We start from the raw sequence: 22,637 nt of genomic DNA on the forward strand, positions 1-22,637 counted from the left end.
AATGGGGACACAAGCTTACAGTCTATGGGGAGGGAATAGGGGGGACACGAGCTTACAGTCTATGGGGAGGCAATAGGGGGGACACGAGCTTACAGTCTATGGGGAGGGAATAGGGGGGACACAAGAGCTTACAGTTTATGGGGAGGGAATAGGGGGGACACAAGAGCTTACAGTCTATGGGGAGGAAATAGGGGGAACAGAAGAGCTTACAGTCTATGGGGAGGGAATAGGGGGGACACAAGAGCTTACAGTCTATGGGGAGGCAATAGGGGGGACACGAGCTTACAGTCTATGGGGAGGGAATAGGGGGGACACAAGAGCTTACAGTCTATGAGGAGGGAATAGGGGGGCACAAGAGCTTACAGTCTATGGGGAGGGAATAGGGGGGATACAAGAGCTTACAGTCTATGGGGAGGAAATAGGGGGGCACAAGAGCTTACAGTCTATGGGGAGGGAATAGGGGGGATACAAGAGCTTACAGTCTATGAGGAGGAAGTAGGGAGGACACAAGAGCTTACAGTCTATAGGGGAGGAAATGGGGACACGAGCTTACAGTCTATGAGGATGGAATAGGAGGGGCACAAGAGCTTACAGTCTATGGGGAGGGAATAGGGGGACACAAGAGCTTACAGTCAATGGGGAGGGAATAGGGGGGACACAAGAGCTTACAGTCTATGAGGAGGGAATAGGGGAGACAAGAGCTTACAGTCTATGAGGAGTGAATAGGGGGGACACAAGAGCTTACTGTCTATGGGGAGGGAATAGGGGGGACACAAGAGCTTACAGTCTATGAGGAGGAAATAGGGGGGACACAAGAGCTTACAGTCTATGGGGAGGGAATAGGGGACACAAGAGCTTACAGTCTATGGGGAGGGAATAGGGGACACAAGAGCTTACAGTCTATGAGGAGGGAATAGGGGGGACACAAGAGCTTACAGTCTATGAGGAGGAAATAGGGGACACAAGAGCTTACAGTCTATGAGGAGGAAATAGGGGGGACACAAGAGCTTACAGTCTATGAGGAGGGAATAGGGGGACACAAGAGATTACAGTCTATGAGGAGGGAATAGGGGGGACACAAGAGCTTACTGTCTATGGGGAGGGAATAGGTGACACAAGAGCTTACAGTCTATGGGGTGGGAATAGGGGGACACAAGAGCTTACAGTCTATGAGGAGGGAATAGGGGGGACACAAGAGCTTACAGTCTATGGGGAGGAAATAGGGGAGACACAAGAGCTTACAGTCTATGAGGAGGAAATAGGGGACACAAGAGCTTACAGTCTATGGGGAGGGAATAGGGGGGACACAAGAGCTTACTGTCTATGGGGAGGGAATAGGGGGGACACAAGAGCTTACAGTCTATGAGGAGGGAATAGGGGGGACACAAGAGCTTACAGTCTATGAGGAGGAAATAGGGGGTACACAAGAGCTTACAGTCTATGAGGAGGAAATAGGGGGACACAAGAGCTTACAGTCTATGGGGAGGGAATAGGAGGGACACAAGAGCTTACAGTCTATGGGGAGGAAATAGGGGGGATGCAAGAGCTTACAGTCTATGGGGAAATAGGGGGGACACAAGAGCTTACAGTCTGTGGGGAGGGAATAGGGGGACACAAGAGCTTACAGTCTATGAGGAGGAAATAGGGGGGACACAAGAGCTTACAGTCTATGGGGAGGAACTAGGGGGACACAAGAGCTTACAGTCTATGGGGAGGGATTAGGGGGACACAACAGCTTACAGTCTATGGGAAGGAAATAGGGGGGACACAAGAGCTTACAGTCTATGGGGAGGAAATAGGGGGGACACAAGAGCTTACAGTCTATGGGGAGGGAATAGGGGGGACACAAGAGCTTACAGTCTATGAGGAAATAGGGGGGACACAAGAGCTTACAGTCTGTGGGGAGGGAATAGGGGGACACAAGAGCTTACAGTCTATGAGGAGGAAATAGGGGGGACACAAGAGCTTACAGTCTATGGGGAGGAACTAGGGGGACACAAGAGCTTACAGTCTATGGGGAGGGATTAGGGGGGACACAAGAGCTTACAGTCTATGGGGAGGGAATAGGGGGGACACAAGAGCTTACAGTCTATGAGGAGGGAATAGGGGGGACACAAGAGCTTACAGTCTATGGGGAGGGAATAGGGGGGACACAAGAGCTTACAGTCTATGAGGAGGGAATAGGGGGGACACAAGAGCTTACAGTCTATGGGGAGGAAATAGGGGGACACAAGAGCTTACAGTCTATGGGGAGGGAATAGGGGGGCACAAGAGCTTACAGTCTATGAGGAAATAGGGGGACACAAGAGCTTACAGTCTATGGGGAGGGAATAGGGGGGACACAAGAGCTTACAGTCTATGGGGAGGGAATAGGGGGGACACAAGAGCTTATAGTCTATGAGGAAACAGGGGGGGCACAAGAGCTTACAGTCTATGAGGAAATAGGGGGACACAAGAGCTTACAGTCTGTGGGGAGGGAATAGGGGGACACAAGAGCTTACAGTCTATGGGAAGGAAATAGGGGGGACACAAGAGCTTACAGTCTATGGGGAGGGAATAGGGGGGACACAAGAGCTTACAGTCTATGGGGAGGAAATAGGGGGACACAAGAGCTTACAGTCTATGGGGAGGGAATAGGGGGGACACAAGAGCTTACAGTCTATGTGGAGGGAATAGGGGGGACACAAGAGCTTACAGTCTATGAGGAGGGAATAGGGGGGCACAAGAGCTTACAGTCCATGAGGAGGAAATAGGGGGGGGGACACAAGAGCTTACAGTCTATGAGGGGGAAACAGGGGGGACACAAGAGCTTACAGTCTATGGAAAGGAAATAGGGGGGACACAAGAGCTTACAGTCTATGGGGAGGCAATAGGGGGGACACAAGAGCTTACAGTCTATGGGGAGGGAATAGGTGGGACACAAGAGCTTACAGTCTATGGGGAGGGAATAGGGGGGACACAAGAGCTTACAGTCTATGGAAAGGAAATAGGGGGGACACAAGAGCTTACAGTCTATGGGGAGGGAATAGGGGGGACACAAGAGCTTACAGTCTATGGGGAGGGAATAGGGGGGACACAAGAGCTTACAGTCTAAGGGGAGGGAATAGGGGGGATGCAAGAGCTTACAGTCTATGGGGAGGGAATAGGGGGACACAAGAGCTTACAGTCTATGGGGAGGGAATAGGGGGGATACAAGAGCTTACAGTCTATGGGGAGGGAATAGGGGGGACACAAGAGCTTACAGTCTCTGAGGAAGAAGTAGGGGGGACACAAGAGCTTACAGTCTATGGGGAGGCAATAGGGGGGACACAAGAGCTTACAGTCTATGAGCAGGGCATAGGGGGGACACAAGAGCTTACAGTCTATGGGGAAGGAAATAGGGGGGACACAAGAGCTTACAGTCTATGGGGAGGGAATAGGGGGGACACAAGAGCTTACAGTCTATGAGGAGGGAATAGGGGGGACACAAGAGCTTACAGTCTATGAGGAGGGAATAGGGGGGACACAAGAGCTTACAGTCTATGGGGAGGGAATAGGGGGACACAAGAGCTTACAGTCTATGAGGAAATAGGGGGACACAAGAGCTTACAGTCTATGGGGAGGGAATAGGGGGAAACAAGAGCTTACCGTCTATGGGGAGGCAATAGGGGGGACACAAGAGCTTACAGTCTATGGGGAGGGAATAGGAGGGACACAAGAGCTTACAGTCTATGAGGAGGGAATAGGGGGGACACAAGAGCTTACAGTCTATGAGGAGGGAATAGGGGGGACACAAGAGCTTACAGTCTATGGGGAGGGAATAGGGGGACACAAGAGCTTACAGTCTATGAGGAAATAGGGGGACACAAGAGCTTACAGTCTATGAGGAAATAGGGGGACACAGGAGCTTACAGTCTATGGGGAGGGAATAGGGGGAAACAAGAGCTTACAGTCTATGGGGAGGGAATAGGAGGGACACAAGAGCTTACAGTCTATGAGGAGGGAATAGGGGGGACACAAGAGCTTACAGTCTATGAGGAAATAGGGGGACACAAGAGCTTACAGTCTATGGGGAGGGAATAGGGGGGACACAAGTGCTTACAGTCTATGAGGAGGGAATAGGGGGACACAAGAGCTTACAATCTATGGGGAGGGAATAGGGGGGACACAAGAGCTTACAGTCTATGGGGAGGAAATAGGGGGGACACAAGAGCTTACAGTCTATAGGGGAGGAAATAGGGGGGATGCAAGAGCTTACAGTCTATGAGGAAATAGGGGGACACAAGAGCTTACAGTCTATGAGGAGGGAATAGGGGGGACACAAGTGCTTACAGTCTATGGGGAGGGAATAGGGGGGACACAAGAGCTTACAGTCTATGGGGAGGGAATAGGGGGGGACACAAGAGCTTACAGTCTATGAGGAGGGAATAGGGGGGACACAAGAGCTTACAGTCTATGAGGAGGGAATAGGGGGGACACAAGAGGTTACAGTCTATGGGGAGGGAATAGGAGGGACACAAGAGCTTACAGTCTATGGGGAGGGAATAGGGGGACACAAGAGCTTACAGTCTATGAGGAGGGAATAAAGGGGACACAAGAGCTTACAGTCTATGGGGAGGAAATAGGGGGGATGCAAGAGCTTACAGTCTATGGGGAGGGAATAGGGGGATCGCAAGAGCTTACAGTCTATGAGGAAATAGGGGGACACAAGAGCTTACAGTCTATGAGGAGGGAATAGGGGGGACACAAGAGCTTACAGTCTATGAGGAGGGAATAGGGGGGACACAAGAGCTTACAGTCTATGAGGAAATAGGGGGGACACAAGTGCTTACAGTCTATGAGGAGGGAATAGGGGGACACAAGAGCTTACAGTCTATGGGGAGGGAATAGGGGGGACACAAGAGCTTACAGTCTATGGGGAGGGAATAGGGGGACACAAGAGCTTACAGTCTATGGGGAGGGAATAGGGGGGACACAAGAGCTTACAGTCTATAGGGGAGGAAATAGGGGGACACAAGAGCTTACAGTCTATGAGGAGGAAATAGGGGGGATGCAAGAGCTTACAGTCTATGGGGAGGGAATAGGGGGATCGCAAGAGCTTACAGTCTATGGGGAGGGAATAGGGGGGACACAAGAGCTTACAGTCTATGGGGAGGGAATTGGGGGACACAAGAGCTTACAGTCTATGGGGAGGGAATAGGGGGACACAAGTGCTTACAGTCTATGGGGAGGAAATAGGGGGACACAAGAGCTTACAGTCTATGAGGAGGGAATAGGAGGGACACAAGAGCTTACAGTCTATGGGGAGGAAATAGGGGGGACACAAGAGCTTACAGTCTATGGGGAGGGAATAGGGGGACACAAGAGCTTACAGTCTATGGGGAGGAAATAGGGGGACACAAGAGCTTACAGTCTATGGAGAGGGAATAGGGGGGACACAAGAGCTTACAGTCTATGGGGAGGAAATAGGGGGACACAAGAGCTTACAGTCTATGAGGAGGAAATAGGGGGGACACAAGAGCTTACAGTCTATGGGGAGGGAATAGGGGGGACACAAGAGCTTACAGTCTATGGGGAGGGAATAGGGGGGGCACAAGGGCTTACAGTCTATGAGGAGGGAATAGGGGAGACACAAGAGCTTACAGTCTATGGGGAGGGAATAGGAGGGACACAAGAGCTTACAGTCTATGAGGAGGAAATAGGGGGGACAGAAGAGCTTACAGTCTATGAGGAGGGAATAGGGGGGCACAAGAGCTTACAGTCTATGGGGTGGAAATAGGGGGGACACAAGAGCTTACAGTCTATGAGGAGGGAATAGGGGGGACACAAGAGCTTACAGTCTATGGGGAGGGAATAGGAGGGACACAAGAGCTTACAGTCTATGGGGAGGGAATAGGGGGGACACAAGAGCTTACAGTCTATGGGGAGGGAATAGGGGGGACACAAGAGCTTACAGTCTATGGGGAGGAAGTAGGGGGGACACAAGAGCTTACAGTCTATGGGGAGGGAAAAGGGGGGACACAAGAGCTTACAGTCTAAGAGGAAATAGGGGGGGACACAAGAGCTTACAGTCTATGGGGAGGGAATAGGGGGGACACAAGAGCTTACAGTCTATGAGGAAATAGGGGGGGACAAAAGAGCTTACAGTCTATGGGGAGGGAATAGGGGGGACACAAGAGCTTACAGTCTATGAGGAGGGAATAGGGGGGACACAAGAGCCTACAGTCTATGAGGAGGGAATAGGGGGGACACAAGAGCTTACAGTCTATGGGGAGGAAATAGGGGGGACACAAGAGCTTACAGTCTATGGGGAGGGAATAGGGGGGACACAAGAGCTTACAGTCTATGGGGAGGGAAAAGGGGGACACAAGAGCTTACAGTCTATGAGGAGGGAATAGGGGGGATACAAGAGCTTACAGTCTATGGGGAGGGAATAGGGGGATACAAGAGCTTACAGTCTATGGGGAGGGAATAGGGGGGACACAAGAGCTTACAGTCTATGAGGAGGGAATAGGAGGGACACAAGAGCTTACAGTCTATGAGGAGGGAATAGGGGGGACACAAGAGCTTACAGTCTATGAAGAGGAAATAGGGGGACACAAGAGCTTACAGCCTATGAGGAGCAAATAGGGGGACACAAGAGCTTACAGTCTATGAGGAGGGAATAGGGGGGACACAAGAGCTTACAGTCTATGAGGAGGAAATAGGGGGGGACACAAGAGCTTACAATCTATGGGGTGGGAATAGGGGGACACAAGAGCTTACAGCCTATGAGGAGGAAATAGGGGGACACAAGAACTTACAGTCTATGAGGAGGGAATAGGGGGGACACAAGAGGTTACAGTCTATGAGGAGGGAATAGGGGGGACACAAGAGCTTACAGTCTATGGGGAGGGAATAGGAGGGACACAAGAGCTTACAGTCTATGGGGAGGGAATAGGGGGGACACAAGAGCTTACAGTCTATGGGGAGGGAATAGGGGGGACACAAGAGCTTACAGTCTATGAGGAGGGAATCGGGGGGACACAAGAGCTTACAGTCTATGGGGAGGGAATAGGAGGGACACAAGAGCTTACAGTCTATGAGGAGGGAATAGGGGGGACACAAGAGCTTACAGTCTATGGGGAGGGAATAGGAGGGACACAAGAGCTTACAGTCTATGGGGAGGGAATAGGAGGGACACAAGAGCTTACAGTCTATGGCGAGGCAATAGGGGGGACACAAGAGCTTACAGTCTATGGCGAGGCAATAGGGGGGACACAAGAGCTTACAGTCTATGAAGAGGAAATAGGGGGACACAAGAGCTTACAGCCTATGAGGAGGAAATAGGGGGGACACAAGAGCTTACAGTCTATGGGGAGGAAATAGGGGGGACACAAGAGCTTACAGTCTATGGGGAGGGAATAGGGGGGACACAAGAGCTTACAGTCTATGGGGAGGAAATAGGGGGGACACAAGAGGTTACAGTCTATGAGGAGGAAATAGGGGGGACACAAGAGCTTACAGTCTATGAGGAGGGAATAGGGGGGACACAAGAGCTTACAGTCTATGGGGAGGGAATAGGGGGACACAAGAGCTTACAGTCTATGGGGAAATAGGGGGACACAAGAGCTTACAGTCTATGAGGAGGGAATAGGGGGGACACAAGAGCTTACAGTCTATGAGGACGCAATAGGGGGACACAAGAGCTTACAGTCTATGGGGAAATAGGGGGACAAGAGCTTACAGTCTATGGGGAAATAGGGGGACACAAGAGCTTACAGTCTATGGGAAGGAAATAGGGGGGGACACAAGAGCTTACAGTCTATGGGGAAATAGGGGGACAAGAGCTTACAGTCTATGGGGAAATAGGGGGACACAAGAGCTTACAGTCTATGGGGAGGAAATAGGGGGACACAAGAGCTTTCAGTCTATGGGGAGGAAATAGGGGGACACAAGAGCTTTCAGTCTATGGGGAGGGAATTGGGGGACACAAGAGATTACAGTCTATGGGGAGGAAATAGGGGGACACAAGAGCTTACAGTCTATGGGGAGGGAATAGGGGGGACACAAGAGCTTACAGTCTATGGGGAGGGAATAGGGGGGACACAAGAGCTTACAGTCTATGGGAAGGAAATAGGGGGACACATGAGCTTACAGTCTATGAGGAGGAAATAGGGGGAGCACAAGAGCTTACAGTCTATGAGGAGGGAATAGGGGGGACACAAGAGCTTACAGTCTATGGGGAGGAAATAGGGGGACACAAGAGCTTACAGTCTATGGGGAGGGAATAGGGGGACACAAGAGCTTACAGTCTATGAGGAGGGAATAGGGGGACACAAGAGCTTACAGTCTATGAGGAGGAAATAGGGGGGACACAAGAGCTTACAGTCTATAGGGGAGGAAATAGGGGGACACAAGAGCTTACAGTCTATAGGGGAGGGAATAGGGGGACACAAGAGCTTACAGTCTATGAGGAAGGAATAGGGGGACACAAGAGCTTACAGTCTATGAGGAGGGAATAGGAGGGACACAAGAGCTTACAGGCTATGAGGAGGGAATAGGAGGGACACAAGAGCTTACAGTCTATGAGGGGGAAATAGGGGGGCACAAGAGCTTACAGTCTATGAGGAGGGAATAGGGGGAGCACAAGAGCTTACAGTCTATGAGGAGGGAATAGGGGGAGCACAAGAGCTTACAGTCTATGAGGAGGGAATAAGGGGGACACAAGAGCTTACAGTCTATGGGGAGGGAATAGGGGGGACACAAGAGCTTACAGTCTAAGAGGAGGGAGTAGGGGGGACACAAGAGCTTACAGTCTATGAGGGGGAAATAGGGGGGACACAAGAGCTTACAGTCTATGGGGAGGGAATAGGGGGGACACAAGAGCTTACAGTCTGAGGAGGGAATAGGGGGACACAAGAGCTTACAGTCTGAGGAGGGAATAGGGGGGACACAAGAGCTTACAGTCTATGAGGAGGGAATAGGGGGGACACAAGAGCTTACAGTCTATGAGGGGGAAATAGGGGACACAAGAGCTTACAGTCTATGAGGAGGGAATAGGGGACACAAGAGCTTACAGTCTATGAGGAGGGAATAGGGGGGACACAAGAGCTTACAGTCTATGAGGAGGGAATAGGGGGGACACAAGAGCTTACAGTCTATGGGGAGGGAATAGGGGGACACAAGAGCTTACAGTCTATGAGGAGGGAATAGGGGGGACACAAGAGCTTACAGTCTATGAGGAGGGATTAGGGGACACAAGAGCTTACAGTCTATGAGGAGGGAATAGGGGGGACACAAGAGCTTACAGTCTAAGAGGAGGGAATAGGGGACACAAGAGCTTACAGTCTATGAGGAGGGAATAGGAGGGACACAAGAGCTTACAGTCTATGGGGAAGGAAAAGGGGGACACAAGAGCTTACAGTCTATGGGGAGGGAAAAGGGGGACACAAGAGCTTACAGTCTATGGGGAGGGAATAGGGGGGACACAAGAGCTTACAGTCTATGAGGAGGGATTAGGGGGACACAAGAGCTTACAGTCTATGAGGAGAGAATAGGGGGACACAAGAGCTTACAGTCTATGGGGAGGAAATAGGGGGACACAAGAGCTTACAGTCTATGGGGAGGGAATAGGGGGGGCACAAGAGCTTACAGTCTATGAGGAGGGAATAGGAGGGACACGAGCTTACAGTCTGAGGAGGGAATAGGGGGGACACAAGAGCTTACAGTCTATGGCGAGGAAGTAGGGGGGACACAAGAGCTTACAGTCTATGGGGTGGGAATAGGGGGACACAAGAGCTTACAGTTTATGAGGAGGGAATAGGGGGGACACAAGAGCTTACAGTCTATGGGGAGGAAATAGGAGGGACACAAGAGCTTACAGTCTATGAGGAGGGAATAGGGGGGACACAAGAGCTTACAGTCTATGAGGAGGGAATAGGAGGGACACGAGCTTACAGTCTATGGGGAGGGAATAGGAGGACACAAGAGCTTATAGTCTATGGGGAGGGAATAGGAGGGACACAAGAGCTTACAGTCTATGAGGAGGGAATAGGGGGGACACAAGAGCTTACAGTCTATGAGGAGGGAATAGGAGGGACACGAGCTTACAGTCTATGGGGAGGGAATAGGAGGACACAAGAGCTTACAGTCTATGAGGAGGGAATAGGGGACACAAGAGCTTACAGTCTATGAGGAGGGAATAGGGGGGACACAAGAGCTTACAGTCTAAGAGGAGGGAATAGGGGACACAAGAGCTTACAGTCTATGAGGAGGGAATAGGGGGGACACAAGAGCTTACAGTCTATGAGGAGGGATTAGGGGACACAAGAGCTTACAGTCTATGAGGAGGGAATAGGGGGGACACAAGAGCTTACAGTCTAAGAGGAGGGAATAGGGGACACAAGAGCTTACAGTCTATGAGGAGGGAATAGGAGGGACACAAGAGCTTACAGTCTATGGGGAAGGAAAAGGGGGACACAAGAGCTTACAGTCTGGGGAGGGAAAAGGGGGACACAAGAGCTTACAGTCTATGGGGAGGGAATAGGGGGGACACAAGAGCTTACAGTCTATGAGGAGGGATTAGGGGGACACAAGAGCTTACAGTCTATGAGGAGGGAATAGGGGGACACAAGAGCTTACAGTCTATGAGGAGAGAATAGGGGGGACACAAGAGCTTACAGTCTATGGGGAGGAAATAGGGGGACACAAGAGCTTACAGTCTATGGGGAGGGAATAGGGGGGGCACAAGAGCTTACAGTCTATGAGGAGGGAATAGGAGGGACACGAGCTTACAGTCTGAGGAGGGAATAGGGGGGACACAAGAGCTTACAGTTTATGAGGAGGGAATAGGGGGACACAAGAGCTTATAGTCTATGGGGAGGGAATAGGGGGGACACAAGAGCTTACAGTCTATGAGGAGGGAATAGGGGGGACACAAGAGCTTACAGTCTATGAGGAGGGAATAGGAGGGACACGAGCTTACAGTCTATGGGGAGGGAATAGGAGGACACAAGAGCTTACAGTCTATGAGGAGGGAATAGGAGGGACACAAGAGCTTACAGTCTATGGGGAGGGAATAGGGGGGACACAAGAGCTTACAGTCTATGGGGAGGGAATAGGGGGGCACAAGAGCTTACAGTCTATGGGGAGGGAATAGGGGGGCACAAGAGCTTACAGTCTATGGGGAGGGAATAGGGGGGACACGAGCTTACAGTCTGAGGAGGGAATAGGGGGACACAAGAGCTTACAGTCTATGGGGAGGAAATAGGGAGAACACAAGAGCTTACAGTCTATGAGGAGGGAATAGGGGGGGGGGCAAAAGAGCTTACAGTCTGAGGAGGGAATAGGAGGGACACAAGAGCTTACAGTCTATGGGGAGGGAATAGGGGGGCACAAGAGCTTACAGTCTATGGGGAGGGAATAGGGGGGCACAAGAGCTTACAGTCTATGGGGAGGGAATAGGGGGGCACAAGAGCTTACAGTCTATGGGGTGGGAATAGGGGGGATACAAGAGCTTACAGTCTATGAGGAGGAAGTAGGGAGGACACAAGAGCTTACAGTCTATGAGGAGGGAATAGGGGGGCACAAGAGCTTACAGTCTATGGGGAGGGAATAGGGGGGCACAAGAGCTTACAGTCTATGGGGAGGGAATAGGGGGCACAAGAGCTTACAGTCTATGGGGAGGGAATAGGGGGGATACAAGAGCTTACAGTCTATGGGGAGGGAATAGGGGGGACACGAGCTTACAGTCTATAGGGAGGGAATAGGGGGGACACGAGCTTACAGTCTATGAGGAGGGAATAGGGGGGGCACAAGAGCTTACAGTCTATGAGGAGGGAATAGGGGGGCACAAGAGCTTACAGTCTATGGGGAGGGAATAGGGGGGGACACAAGAGCTTACAGTCTATGAGGAGGAAATAGGGGGGACAAAAGAGCTTAAAGTCTATGAGGAGGAAATACGGGGGACACGAGCTTACAGTCTATGGGGAGGGAATAGGGGGGACACAAGAGCTTACAGTCTATGAGGAGGGAATAGGGGGGACACAAGAGCTTACAGTCTATGAGGAGGAAATAGGGGGGACACAGGAGCTTACAGTCTATGAGGAGGAAATAGGGGGGACACAGGAGCTTACAGTCTATAGGGAGGGAATAGGGGGACACAAGAGCTTACAGTCTATGAGGAGGGAATAGGGGGGACACAAGAGCTTACAGTCTATGGGGAGGGAATAGGGGACACAAGAGCTTACAGTCTATGGGAAGGAAATAGGGGGGACACGAGCTTACAGTCTATGAGGAGGGAATAGGGGGACACAAGAGCTTACAGTCTATGAGGAGGGAATAGGGGGGATACGAGCTTACAGTCTATGGGGAGGAAATAGGGGGACACAAGAGCTAACAGTCTATAGGGGAGGAAATAGTGGGGACACAAGAGCTTACAGTCTATAGGGGAGGAAATAGGGGGACACAAGAGCTAACAGTCTATAGGGGAGGAAATGGGGACACAAGAGCTTACAGTCTATAGGGGAGGAAATGGGGACACAAGCTTACAGTCTATGGGGAGGGAATAGGGGGGACACGGGCTTACAGTCTATGGGGAGGCAATAGGGGGGACACGAGCTTACAGTCTATGGGGAGGGAATAGGGGGGACACAAGAGCTTACAGTCTATGGGGAGGGAATAGGGGGGACACAAGAGCTTACAGTCTATGGGGAGGAAATAGGGGGAACAGAAGAGCTTACAGTCTATGGGGAGGGAATAGGGGGAACAGAAGAGCTTACAGTCTATGGGGAGGGAATAGGGGGGACACAAGAGCTTACAGTCTATGAGGAGGGAATAGGGGGGCACAAGAGCTTACAGTCTATGGGGAGGGAATAGGGGGGATACAAGAGCTTACAGTCTATGGGGAGGGAATAGGGGGGCACAAGAGCTTACAGTCTATGGGGAGGGAATAGGGGGGATACAAGAGCTTACAGTCTATGAGGAGGAAGTAGGGAGGACACAAGAGCTTACAGTCTATAGGGGAGGAAATGGGGACACGAGCTTACAGTCTATGAGGATGGAATAGGAGGGGCACAAGAGCTTACAGTCTATGGGGAGGGAATAGGGGGACACAAGAGCTTACAGTCAATGGGGAGGGAATAGGGGGGACACAAGAGCTTACAGTCTATGAGGAGGGAATAGGGGAGACAAGAGCTTACAGTCTATGAGGAGTGAATAGGGGGGACACAAGAGCTTACTGTCTATGGGGAGGGAATAGGTGACACAAGAGCTTACAGTCTATGGGGTGGGAATAGGGGGACACAAGAGCTTACAGTCTATGAGGAGGAAATAGGGGGGACACAAGAGCTTACAGTCTATGGGGAGGGAATAGGGGACACAAGAGCTTACAGTCTATGAGGAGGGAATAGGGGGGACACAAGAGCTTACAGTCTATAGGGGAGGAAATGGGGACACAAGCTTACAGTCTATGGGGAGGGAATAGGGGGGACACGAGCTTACAGTCTATGGGGAGGCAATAGGGGGGACACGAGCTTACAGTCTATGGGGAGGGAATAGGGGGGACACAAGAGCTTACAGTCTATGGGGAGGGAATAGGGGGGACACAAGAGCTTACAGTCTATGGGGAGGAAATAGGGGGAACAGAAGAGCTTACAGTCTATGGGGAGGGAATAGGGGGGACACAAGAGCTTACAGTCTATGGGGAGGCAATAGGGGGGACACGAGCTTACAGTCTATGGGGAGGGAATAGGGGGGACACAAGAGCTTACAGTCTATGAGGAGGGAATAGGGGGGCACAAGAGCTTACAGTCTATGGGGAGGGAATAGGGGGGATACAAGAGCTTACAGTCTATGGGGAGAGAATAGGGGGGCACAAGAGCTTACAGTCTATGGGGAGGGAATAGGGGGGATACAAGAGCTTACAGTCTATGAGGAGGAAGTAGGGAGGACACAAGAGCTTACAGTCTATAGGGGAGGAAATGGGGACACGAGCTTACAGTCTATGAGGATGGAATAGGAGGGGCACAAGAGCTTACAGTCTATGGGGAGGGAATAGGGGGACACAAGAGCTTACAGTCAATGGGGAGGGAATAGGGGGGACACAAGAGCTTACAGTCTATGAGGAGGGAATAGGGGAGACAAGAGCTTACAGTCTATGAGGAGTGAATAGGGGGGACACAAGAGCTTACTGTCTATGGGGAGGGAATAGGTGACACAAGAGCTTACAGTCTATGGGGTGGGAATAGGGGGACACAAGAGCTTACAGTCTATGAGGAGGAAATAGGGGGGACACAAGAGCTTACAGTCTATGGGGAGGCAATAGGGGGGACACGAGCTTACAGTCTATGGGGAGGGAATAGGGAGGACACAAGAGCTTACAGTCTATGGGGAGGGAATAGGGGGGATACAAGAGCTTACAGTCTATGGGGAGGAAATAGGGGGGCACAAGAGCTTACAGTCTATGGGGAGGGAATAGGGGGGATACAAGAGCTTACAGTCTATGAGGAGGAAGTAGGGAGGACACAAGAGCTTACAGTCTATAGGGGAGGAAATGGGGACACGAGCTTACAGTCTATGAGGATGGAATAGGAGGGGCACAAGAGCTTACAGTCTATGGGGAGGGAATAGGGGGACACAAGAGCTTACAGTCAATGGGGAGGGAATAGGGGGGACACAAGAGCTTACAGTCTATGAGGAGGGAATAGGGGAGACAAGAGCTTACAGTCTATGAGGAGTGAATAGGGGGGACACAAGAGCTTACTGTCTATGGGGAGGGAATAGGTGACACAAGAGCTTACAGTCTATGGGGTGGGAATAGGGGGACACAAGAGCTTACAGTCTATGAGGAGGAAATAGGGGGGACACAAGAGCTTACAGTCTATGGGGAGGGAATAGGGGACACAAGAGCTTACAGTCTATGGGGAGGGAATAGGGGACACAAGAGCTTACAGTCTATGAGGAGGGAATAGGGGGGACACAAGAGCTTACAGTCTAAGAGGAGGAAATAGGGGACACAAGAGCTTACAGTCTATGAGGAGGAAATAGGGGGGACACAAGAGCTTACAGTCTATGAGGAGGGAATAGGGGGACACAAGAGCTTACAGTCTATGAGGAGGGAATAGGGGGGACACAAGAGCTTACTGTCTATGGGGAGGGAATAGGTGACACAAGAGCTTACAGTCTATGGGGTGGGAATAGGGGGACACAAGAGCTTACAGTCTATGAGGAGGGAATAGGGGGGACACAAGAGCTTACAGTCTATGGGGAGGAAATAGGGGAGACACAAGAGCTTACAGTCTATGAGGAGGAAATAGGGGACACAAGAGCTTACTGTCTATGGGGAGGGAATAGGGGGGACACAAGAGCTTACAGTCTATGAGGAGGGAATAGGGGGGACACAAGAGCTTACAGTCTATGAGGAGGAAATAGGGGGTACACAAGAGCTTACAGTCTATGAGGAGGAAATAGGAGACACAAGAGCTTACAGTCTATGGGGAGGGAATAGGAGGGACACAAGAGCTTACAGTCTATGGGGAGGAAATAGGGGGGATGCAAGAGCTTACAGTCTATGGGGAAATAGGGGGGACACAAGAGCTTACAGTCTGTGGGGAGGGAATAGGGGGACACAAGAGCTTATAGTCTATGAGGAGGAAAAAGGGGGGACACAAGAGCTTACAGTCTATGGGGAGGGATTAGGGGGACACAAGAGCTTACAGTCTATGGGAAGGAAATAGGGGGGACACAAGAGCTTACAGTCTATGGGGAGGGAATAGGGGGGACACAAGAGCTTACAGTCTATGGGGAGGGAATAGGAGGGACACAAGAGCTTACAGTCTATGGGGAGGAAATAGGGGGGATGCAAGAGCTTACAGTCTATGGGGAGGGAATAGGGGGACACAAGAGCTTACAGTCTATGAGGAGGAAATAGGGGGGACACAAGAGCTTACAGTCTATGGGGAGGAACTAGGGGGACACAAGAGCTTACAGTCTATGGGGAGGGATTAGGGGGGACACAAGAGCTTACAGTCTATGGGGAGGGAATAGGGGGACACAAGAGCTTACAGTCTATGAGGAAATAGGGGGACACAAGAGCTTACAGTCTATGGGGAGGGAATAGGGGGAAACAAGAGCTTACCGTCTATGGGGAGGCATTAGGGGGGACACAAGAGCTTACAGTCTATGGGGAGGGAATAGGGGGGACACAAGAGCTTACAGTCTATGAGGAGGGAATAGGGGGGACACAAGAGCTTACAGTCTATGGGGAGGGAATAGCGGGACACAAGAGCTTACAGTCTATGAGGAAGAAGTAGGGGGGACACAAGAGCTTACAGTCTATGGGGAGGCAATAGGGGGGACACAAGAGCTTACAGTCTATGGGGAGGGATTAGGGGGACACAAGAGCTTACAGTCTATGGGAAGGAAATAGGGGGGACACAAGAGCTTACAGTCTATGGGGAGGGAATAGGGGGGACACAAGAGCTTACAGTCTATGGGGAGGGAATAGGGGGGACACAAGAGCTTACAGTCTATGAGGAAATAGGGGGGACACAAGAGCTTACAGTCTGTGGGGAGGGAATAGGGGGACACAAGAGCTTACAGTCTATGAGGAGGAAATAGGGGGGACACAAGAGCTTACAGTCTATGGGGAGGAACTAGGGGGACACAAGAGCTTACAGTCTATGGGGAGGGATTAGGGGGGACACAAGAGCTTACAGTCTATGGGGAGGGAATAGGGGGGACACAAGAGCTTACAGTCTATGAGGAGGGAATAGGGGGGACACAAGAGCTTACAGTCTATTGGGAGGGAATAGGGGGGACACAAGAGCTTACAGTCTATGAGGAGGGAATAGGGGGGACACAAGAGCTTACAGTCTATGGGGAGGGAATAGGGGGACACAAGAGCTTACAGTCTATGGGGAGGGAATATGGGGGCACAAGAGCTTACAGTCTATGAGGAAATAGGGGGACACAAGAGCTTACAGTCTATGAGGAAATAGGGGGACACAAGAGCTTACAGTCTATGGGAAGGAAATAGGGGGGACACAAGAGCTTACAGTCTATGAGGAGGGAATAGGGGGACACAAGAGCTTACAGTCTATGGGGAGGGAATAGGGGGGACACAAGAGCTTACAGTCTATGTGGAGGGAATAGGGGGGACACAAGAGCTTATAGTCTATAAGGAAACAGGGGGGGCACAAGAGCTTACAGTCTATGAGGAAATAGGGGGACACAAGAGCTTACAGTCTATGGGAAGGAAATAGGGGGGACACAAGAGCTTACAGTCTATGAGGAGGGAATAGGGGGACACAAGAGCTTACAGTCTATGGGGAGGGAATAGGGGGGACACAAGAGCTTACAGTCTATGTGGAGGGAATAGGGGGGACACAAGAGCTTACAGTCTATGAGGAGGGAATAGGGGGGCACAAGAGCTTACAGTCTATGAGGAGGAAACAGGGGGGGACACAAGAGCTTACAGTCTATGGAAAGGAAATAGGGGGGACACAAGAGCTTACAGTCTATGGGGAGGCAATAGGGGGGACACAAGAGCTTACAGTCTAAGGGGAGGGAATAGGGGGGACACAAGAGCTTACAGTCTATGGGGAGGGAATAGGGGGGACACAAGAGCTTACAGTCTATGGAAAGGAAATAGGGGGGACACAAGAGCTTACAGTCTATGGGGAGGCAATAGGGGGGACACAAGAGCTTACAGTCTATGGGGAGGGAATAGGGGGGATGCAAGAGCTTACAGTCTATGGGGAGGGAATAGGGGGGACACAAGAGCTTACAGTCTAAGGGGAGGGAATGGGGGGATGCAAGAGCTTACAGTCTATGGGGAGGGAATAGGGGGGACACAAGAGCTTACAGTCTATGGGGAGGGAATAGGGGGGATACAAGAGCTTACAGTCTATGGGGAGGGAATAGGGGGGACACAAGAGCTTACAGTCTCTGAGGAAGAAGTAGGGGGGACACAAGAGCTTACAGTCTATGAGGAGGGAATAGGGGGGACACAAGAGCTTACAGTCTATGGGGAGGGAATAGGGGGACACAAGAGCTTACAGTCTATGAGGAAATAGGGGGACACAAAAGCTTACAGTCTATGGGGAGGGAATAGGGGGAAACAAGAGCTTACCGTCTATGGGGAGGCAATAGGGGGGACACAAGAGCTTACAGTCTATGGGGAGGGAATAGGGGGGACACAAGAGCTTACAGTCTATGAGGAGGGAATAGGGGGGACACAAGAGCTTACAGTCTATGGGGAGGGAATAGGGGGACACAAGAGCTTACAGTCTATGAGGAAATAGGGGGACACAAGAGTTACAGTCTATGAGGAAATAGGGGGACACAGGAGCTTACAGTCTATGGGGAGGGAATAGGGGGAAACAAGAGCTTACAGTCTATGGGGAGGGAATAGGAGGGACACAAGAGCTTACAGTCTATGAGGAGGGAATAGGGGGGACACAAGAGCTTACAGTCTATGAGGAAATAGGGGGACACAAGAGCTTACAGTCTATGGGGAGGGAATAGGGGGGACACAAGTGCTTACAGTCTATGAGGAGGGAATAGGGGGACACAAGAGCTTACAGTCTATGGGGAGGGAATAGGGGGGACACAAGAGCTTACAGTCTATGGGGAGGAATTAGGGGGGACACAAGAGCTTACAGTCTATAGGGGAGGAAATAGGGGGGATGCAAGAGCTTACAGTCTATGGGGAGGGAATAGGGGGATCGCAAGAGCTTACAGTCTATGAGGAAATAGGGGGACACAAGAGCTTACAGTCTATGAGGAGGGAATAGGGGGGACACAAGTGCTTACAGTCTATGGGGAGGGAATAGGGGGGACACAAGAGCTTACAGTCTATGGGGAGGGAATAGGGGGGGACACAAGAGCTTACAGTCTATGAGGAGGGAATAGGGGGGACACAAGAGCTTACAGTCTATGAGGAGGGAATAGGGGGGACACAAGAGGTTACAGTCTATGGGGAGGGAATAGGAGGGACACAAGAGCTTACAGTCTATGGGGAGGGAATAGGGGGGGACACAAGAGCTTACAGTCTATAGGGGAGGAAATAGGGGGACACAAGAGCTTACAGTCTATGAGGAGGAAATAAAGGGGACACAAGAGCTTACAGTCTATGGGGAGGAAATAGGGGGATCGCAAGAGCTTACAGTCTATGAGGAAATAGGGGGGACACAAGAGCTTACAGTCTATGAGGAGGGAATAGGGGGGACACAAGTGCTTACAGTCTATGAGGAGGGAATAGGAGGGACACAAGAGCTTACAGTCTATGGGGAGGAAATAGGGGGGACACAAGAGCTTACAGTCTATGGGGAGGGAATAGGGGGACACAAGAGCTTACAGTCTATGGGGAGGAAATAGGGGGACACAAGAGCTTACAGTCTATGGGGAAATAGGGGACACAAGAGCTTACAGTCTATGAGGAGGAAATAGGGGGGACAAAAGAGCTGACAGTCTATGGGGAGGGAATAGGGGGGACACAAGAGCTTACAGTCTATGGGGAGGAAATAGGGGGGACACAAGAGCTTACAGTCTATGGGGAGGAAATAGGGGGACACAAGAGCTTACAGTCTATGAGGAGGAAATAGGGGGACACAAGAGCTTACAGTCTATGGAGAGGGAATAGGGGGGACACAAGAGCTTACAGTCTATGGGGAGGAAATAGGGGGACACAAGAGCTTACAGTCTATGAGGAGGAAATAGGGGGGACACAAGAGCTGACAGTCTATGGGGAGGGAATAGGGGGGACACAAGAGCTTACAGTCTATGGGGAGGGAATAGGGGGGGCACAAGGGCCTACAGTCTATGGGGAGGGAATAGGGGGGACACAAGAGCTTACAGTCTATGAGGAGGGAATAGGGGGGACACAAGAGCTTACAGTCTATGGGGAGGGAATAGGGGGACACAAGAGCTTACAGTCTATGAGGAAATAGGGGGGACACAAGAGCTTACAGTCTGTGGGGAGGGAATAGGGGGACACAAGAGCTTACAGTCTATGAGGAGGAAATAGGGGGGACACAAGAGCTTACAGTCTATGGGGAGGAACTAGGGGGACACAAGAGCTTACAGTCTATGGGGAGGGATTAGGGGGGACACAAGAGCTTACAGTCTATGGGGAGGGAATAGGGGGGACACAAGAGCTTACAGTCTATGAGGAGGGAATAGGGGGGACACAAGAGCTTACAGTCTATGGGGAGGGAATAGGGGGGACACAAGAGCTTACAGTCTATGAGGAGGGAATAGGGGGGACACAAGAGCTTACAGTCTATGGGGAGGGAATAGGGGGACACAAGAGCTTACAGTCTATGGGGAGGGAATAGGGGGGCACAAGAGCTTACAGTCTATGAGGAAATAGGGGGACACAAGAGCTTACAGTCTATGGGGAGGGAATAGGGGGGACACAAGAGCTTACAGTCTATGGGGAGGGAATAGGGGGGACACAAGAGCTTATAGTCTATGAGGAAACAGGGGGGGCACAAGAGCTTACAGTCTATGAGGAAATAGGGGGACACAAGAGCTTACAGTCTATGGGAAGGAAATAGGGGGGACACAAGAGCTTACAGTCTATGGGGAGGGAATAGGGGGGACACAAGAGCTTACAGTCTATGGGGAGGAAATAGGGGGACACAAGAGCTTACAGTCTATGGGGAGGGAATAGGGGGGACACAAGAGCTTACAGTCTATGTGGAGGGAATAGGGGGGACACAAGAGCTTACAGTCTATGAGGAGGGAATAGGGGGGCACAAGAGCTTACAGTCTATGAGGAGGAAATAGGGGGGGGACACAAGAGCTTACAGTCTATGAGGGGGAAACAGGGGGGACACAAGAGCTTACAGTCTATGGAAAGGAAATAGGGGGGACACAAGAGCTTACAGTCTATGGGGAGGCAATAGGGGGGACACAAGAGCTTACAGTCTATGGGGAGGGAATAGGGGCGACACAAGAGCTTACAGTCTATGGGGAGGGAATAGGGGGGACACAAGAGCTTACAGTCTATGGAAAGGAAATAGGGGGGACACAAGAGCTTACAGTCTATGGGGAGGCAATAGGGGGGACACAAGAGCTTACAGTCTATGGGGAGGGAATAGGGGGGACACAAGAGCTTACAGTCTATGGGGAGGGAATAGGGGGGACACAAGAGCTTACAGTCTAAGGGGAGGGAATGGGGGGATGCAAGAGCTTACAGTCTATGGGGAGGGAATAGGGGGACACAAGAGCTTACAGTCTATGGGGAGGGAATAGGGGGGATACAAGAGCTTACAGTCTATGGGGAGGGAATAGGGGGGACACAAGAGCTTACAGTCTCTGAGGAAGAAGTAGGGGGGACACAAGAGCTTACAGTCTATGAGGAGGGAATAGGGGGGACACAAGAGCTTACAGTCTATGGGGAGGGAATAGGGGGACACAAGAGCTTACAGTCTATGAGGAAATAGGGGGACACAAGAGCTTACAGTCTATGGGGAGGGAATAGGGGGAAACAAGAGCTTACCGTCTATGGGGAGGCAATAGGGGGGACACAAGAGCTTACAGTCTATGGGGAGGGAATAGGGGGGACACAAGAGCTTACAGTCTATGAGGAGGGAATAGGGGGGACACAAGAGCTTACAGTCTATGGGGAGGGAATAGGGGGACACAAGAGCTTACAGTCTATGGGGAGGGAATAGGGGGGCACAAGAGTTACAGTCTATGAGGAAATAGGGGGACACAGGAGCTTACAGTCTATGGGGAGGGAATAGGGGGAAACAAGAGCTTACAGTCTATGGGGAGGGAATAGGAGGGACACAAGAGCTTACAGTCTATGAGGAGGGAATAGGGGGGACACAAGAGCTTACAGTCTATGAGGAAATAGGGGGACACAAGAGCTTACAGTCTATGGGGAGGGAATAGGGGGGACACAAGTGCTTACAGTCTATGAGGAGGGAATAGGGGGACACAAGAGCTTACAGTCTATGGGGAGGGAATAGGGGGGACACAAGAGCTTACAGTCTATGGGGAGGAAATAGGGGGGACACAAGAGCTTACAGTCTATAGGGGAGGAAATAGGGGGGATGCAAGAGCTTACAGTCTATGGGGAGGGAATAGGGGGATCGCAAGAGCTTACAGTCTATGAGGAAATAGGGGGACACAAGAGCTTACAGTCTATGAGGAGGGAATAGGGGGGACACAAGTGCTTACAGTCTATGGGGAGGGAATAGGGGGGACACAAGAGCTTACAGTCTATGGGGAGGGAATAGGGGGGGACACAAGAGCTTACAGTCTATGAGGAGGGAATAGGGGGGACACAAGAGCTTACAGTCTATGAGGAGGGAATAGGGGGGACACAAGAGGTTACAGTCTATGGGGAGGGAATAGGAGGGACACAAGAGCTTACAGTCTATGGGGAGGGAATAGGGGGGGACACAAGAGCTTACAGTCTATAGGGGAGGAAATAGGGGGACACAAGAGCTTACAGTCTATGAGGAGGAAATAAAGGGGACACAAGAGCTTACAGTCTATGGGGAGGAAATAGGGGGATCGCAAGAGCTTACAGTCTATGAGGAAATAGGGGGGACGCAAGAGCTTACAGTCTATGAGGAGGGAATAGGGGGGACACAAGTGCTTACAGTCTATGGGGAGAGAATAGGAGGGACACAAGAGCTTACAGTCTATGGGGAGGAAAT

The sequence above is a fragment of the Eleutherodactylus coqui genome, unplaced genomic scaffold (genome assembly GCF_035609145.1).
Source record: "Eleutherodactylus coqui strain aEleCoq1 unplaced genomic scaffold, aEleCoq1.hap1 HAP1_SCAFFOLD_158, whole genome shotgun sequence".
Taxonomy (NCBI): domain Eukaryota; kingdom Metazoa; phylum Chordata; class Amphibia; order Anura; family Eleutherodactylidae; genus Eleutherodactylus; species Eleutherodactylus coqui.